Genomic DNA, 5,376 nt, shown 5'->3' with positions numbered 1-5,376 from the left:
TCTTTACTTGTTTCGTAATACATCATCTCGCAACTAACTCATTAGTTGCAATGCTTGCAAGGCTTATGTGATGTGCATTGCCGAGATGGCCCAGAGATACCTCTCCGACAATCGGAGTGACAAATCCTAATCTCAAAATACGCCAACCCAACATGTACCTTTGGAGACACCTGTAGAGCTCCTTTATAATCACCCAGTTACGTTGTGACCTTTGTTAGCACACAAAGTGTTCCTCTGGCAAACGGGAGTTGCATAATCTCATAGTCATAGGAACATGTATAAATCATGAAGAAAGAAATAGCAACATACTAAACGATCGGGTGCTAAGCTAATGGAATGGGTCATGTTAATCACATCATTCTCCTAATGATGTGATCCATATGGGATCAAATGACAACTCATGTCTATGGTTAGGAAACATAACCATCTTTGATCAATGAGCTAGTCAAGTAGAGGCATACTAGTGACACTCTGTTTGTCCATGTATTCACACATGTATTATGTTTCCGGTTAATACAATTCTAGCATGAATAATATACATTTATCATGATATAAGGAAATAAATAATGACTTTATTATTGCCTTTAGGACGTATTTCCTTCAGTTTCCCACTTGCACTGGAGTCAATAATCTAGTTCACATCTCCATGTGATTTAACACCAATAGTTCACATCACCATGTGATTAACACCTATAGTTCACATTGGCATGTGACCAACACCCAAAGGGTTTACTAGAGTCAATAATCTAGTTCACATCGCTATGTGATTAACACCCAAAGAGTACTAAGGTGTGATCATGTTTTGCTTCTGAGAGAAGTTTAGTCAACGGGTCTGCCACACTCAGATCCGTAAGTATTTTGAAAATTTCTATGTCAACAATGCTCTGCACGGAGCTACTCTAGCTAATTGCTCCCACTTTAAATATGTATCCAGATTGATATTTAGAGTTATCTGGATGTGTGTCAAAATTTGCATCGACGTAACCCTTTACGACGAACCTTTTTGTCACCTCCATAATCGAGAAACATATCCTTATTCCACTAAGGATAATTTTGACCGTTGTCCAGTGATCTACTCCTAGATCACTATTGTACTCCCTTGCCAAAAACAGTGTTGGGTGTATAATAGATCTGGTACACAGCATGGCATATTTTATAGAACCTATGGCCAAGGCATAGGGAATGAGTTTCATTCTCTTTCTATCTTCTGCCCTGGTCAAGCTTTGAGTCTTACTCAGTTTCACACCTTGTAACACAGGCAATAACTCTTTCTTTGACTGTTCCACTTTGAACTACTTCAAAATCTTGTCAAGGTATGTACTCATTGAAAAACTTATCAAGCATCTTGATCTATCTCTATAGATCTTGGTGCTCAATATGTAAGCAGCTTAACCGAGGTCTTTATTTGAAAAACTCCTTTCAAACACTCCTTTATGCTTTGTAGAATAATTCTACATTATCTGCGATCAACAATATGTCATTCACATATACTTTTCAGAAATGATGTAGTGCTCCCACTCACTTTCTTGTAAATACAGGCTTCACCGCAAGTCTGTATAAAACTATATGCTTTGATCAACTTATCAAAGCTTATATTCCATCTCCGAGATGCTTGCACCAGTCCATAGATGGATCGCTGGAGCTTGCATATTTTGTTAGCACCTTTAGGATTGACAAAACCTTCTAGTTGCATCATATACAACTCTTCTTTAATAAATCCATTAAGGAATGCAGTTTTGTTTATCCATTTGCCAGATTTCATAAAATGTGGCAATTGCTAACATGATTCGGACAAACTTAAGCATAGATACGAGTGAGAAACTCTCATCATAGTCAACACCTTGAACTTGTCGAAAACCTTTTTGCGACAATTCTAGCTTTGTGGATAGTAACACTACTATCAGCGCCCGTCTTCCTCTTGAAGATCCATTTAATCTCAATGGCTCGCCGATCATTGGGCAAGTCAATCAAAGTCCATACTTTGTTCTCATACATGGATCTCATCTCAGATTTCATGGCTTCAAGCCATTTTGCGGAATCTGGGCTCACCATCGCTTCTTCATAGTTCGTAGGTTCATCATGATCTAGTAGCATGACTTCCAGAATAGGATTACCGTACGACTCTGGTGCGGATCTTACTCTGGTTGATCTACGAGGTTCAGTAGAAACTTGTTCTAAAGTTTCATGATCATCGTCATTAGCTTCCTCACTAATTGGTGTAGGTGTCACAGGAACCCGTTTCTGTGATGTAATACTTTCCAATAAGGGAGCAGGTACAGTTAACTCATCAAGTTCTACTTTCCTCCCACTCACTTCTTTCGAGAGAAACTCCTTTTCTAGAAAAGATCCATTCAAAGCAACGAATATATTGCCTTCGGATCTGTGATAGAAGGTGTACCCAACATTTTCTTTTGGGTATCCTATGAAGACATATTTCTCCGATTTGGGTTCGAGCTTATCAGGTTGAAGCTTTTTCACATAAGCATCGCAGCCCCAAACTTTAAGAAACGACAACTTTGGTTTCTTGCCAAACCATAGTTCATAAGGCGTCGTCTCAACGGATTTCGATGGTGCCCTATTTAGCGTGAATGCGGTCGTCTCTAAAGCATAACCCCAAAACGATAGCGGTAAATCAGTAAGAGACATCATAGATCGCACCATATCTAATAAAGTACGATTACGACATTCGGACACACCATTACGCTGTGGTGTTCCGGGTGGCGTGAGTTGCGAAACTATTCCGCATTGTTTGAAATGTACACCAAACTCGTAACTCAAATATTCTCCTCCACGATGAGATTGTAGGAATTTTATTTTCTTGTTATGATGATTTTCAACTTCACTCTGAAATTCTTTGAACATTTCAAATGTTTCAGACTTATGTTTCATTAAGTAGATATACCCATATCTGCTTAAGTCATCTGTGAAGGTGAGAAAATAACGATATCCGCCACGAGCCTCAACATTCATCGGACCGCATACATCTGTATGTATGATTTCCAACAAATCTGTTGCTCGCTCCATTGTTCCGGAGAACGGAGTCTTAGTCATCTTGCCCATGAGGCATGGTTCGCAAGCATCAAGTGATTCCAAAAGCCCATCAGCATGGATTTTCTTCATGCGCTTTACACCAATATGACCTAAACGGCAGTGCCACAAATAAGTTGCACTATCATTATTAACTTTGTATCTTTTGGTTTCAATATTATGAATATGTGTATCACTACGATCGAGATCCAACGAACCATTTTCATTGGGTGTGTGACCATATAAGGTTTTATTCATGTAAACAGAACAACAATTTATTCTCTTACTTAAATGAATAATCGTATTGCAATAAACATGATCAAATCATATTCATGCTCAATGCAAACACCAAATAACACTTATTTAGGTTCAACACTAATCCCAAAAGAATAGGGAGTGTGCGATGATGATCATATCAATCTTGGAACCACTTCCAACACACATCATCACTTCACCCTTAACTAGTCTATGTTCATTCTGCAATTCCCATTTCGAGTTACTACTCTTATCAACTGAACCAGTATCAAATACCGAGGGGTTTCTATGAACACTAGTAAAATACACATCAATAATCTGTATATCAAATATACCTTTGTTCACTTTGCCATCCTTCTTATCCGCCAAATACTTGGGGCAGTTCCACTTCCAGTGACCAGTCCCTTTGCAGTAGAAGCACTTAGTCTCAGGCTTAGGCCCAAACTTGGGCTTCTTCACTTGAGCAGCAACTTGCTTGCCGTTCTTCTTGAAGTTCCCCTTCTTCCCTTTGCCCTTTTCTTGAAACTAGTGGTCTTGTCTACCATCAACACTTGATATTTTTCTTGATTTCTACCTTCATCGATTTCAGCATTACGAAGAACTTGGGAATCGTTTCCATTATCCCTTGCATATCATAGTTCATCACGAAGTTCTACTAACTTGGTGATGGTGACTAGAGAATTATGTCAATCACTATTTTATCTAGAAGATTAACTCCCACTTGATTCAAGCGATTGTAGTACCCAGACAATCTGAGCACATGCTCACTGCTTGAGCTATTCTTCTCCATCTTTTAGCTATAGAACTTGTTGGAGACTTCATATCTCTCAACTCGGGTATTTGCTTGAAATATTAACTTCAACTCCTGGAACATCTCATATGGTACATGACGTTCAAAACGTCTTTGAAGTCCCGATTCTAAGCCGTTTAAGCATGGTGCACTAAACTATCAAGTAGTCATCATATTGAGCTAGCCAAATGTTCATAACATCTGCATCTGCTCCTGCAATAGGTTTGTCACCTAGCGGTGCATCAAAGACATAATTCTTCTGTGGAGCAATGAGGATAAACCTCAGATCACGGATCCAATCCGCATCATTGCTACTAACATCTTTCAACTTAGTTTTCTCTAGGAACATATCAAAAATAAAACATGGGAGCTAAACGCGAGCTATTGATCTACAACATAGAAATGCTAATACTACCAGGACTAAGTTCATGATAAATTAAAGTTCAATTAATCATATTACTTAAGAACTCCCACTTAGATAGACATCCCTCTAATCCTCTAAGTGATCACGTGATCCAAATCAACTAAACCATGTCCAATCATCACGTGAGATGGAGTAGTTTCAATGGTGAACATCACTATGTTGATCATATCTACTATATGATTCACACTCGACCTTTCGGTCTCCGTGTTCCAAGGCCATATCTGTATATGCTTGGCTCGTCAAGTATAACCTGAGTATTCCACGTGTGCAACTATTTTGCACCCGTTGTATTTGAACGTAGAGCCTATCACACCCGATCATCACGTGGTGTCTCAGCACGAAGAACTTTCGCAACGGTGCATACTTAGGGAGAACACTTCTTGATAATTAGTGAGAGATCATCTTATAAAGCTACCGTCGAACTAAGAAAAATAAGATGTATAAAAGATAAACATCACATGAAATCAAAATATGTGACATGATATGGCCATCATCATCTTGTGCCTTTGATCTCCATCTCCAAAGTATCGTCATGATTTCCATCGTCACCGGCATGACACCATGATCTCCATCATCTTGATCTATATCAATGTGTCGTCACATGGTCGTCTCGCCAACTACTGCTCTTGCAACTATTTGCTATCGCATAGCGATAAAGTAAAGCAATTATTTGGCGCTTGCATCTTATGCAATAAAGAGACAACCATAAGGCTTCTGCCATTTGCCGATAACTTCAACAAAACATGATCAGCTTATACAACAACTTATATCTCATCACGTCTTGACCATATCACATCACAACATGCCCTGCAAAAACAAGTTAGACGTCCTCTACTTTGTTGTTGCAAGTTTTACGTGGCTGCTACGGGCTGAGCAAGAA

Source organism: Triticum dicoccoides, chromosome 6A (genome assembly GCF_002162155.2).
Source record: "Triticum dicoccoides isolate Atlit2015 ecotype Zavitan chromosome 6A, WEW_v2.0, whole genome shotgun sequence".
NCBI lineage: Eukaryota > Viridiplantae > Streptophyta > Magnoliopsida > Poales > Poaceae > Triticum > Triticum dicoccoides.
Note: the sequence above shows the minus strand (reverse complement) of the source record.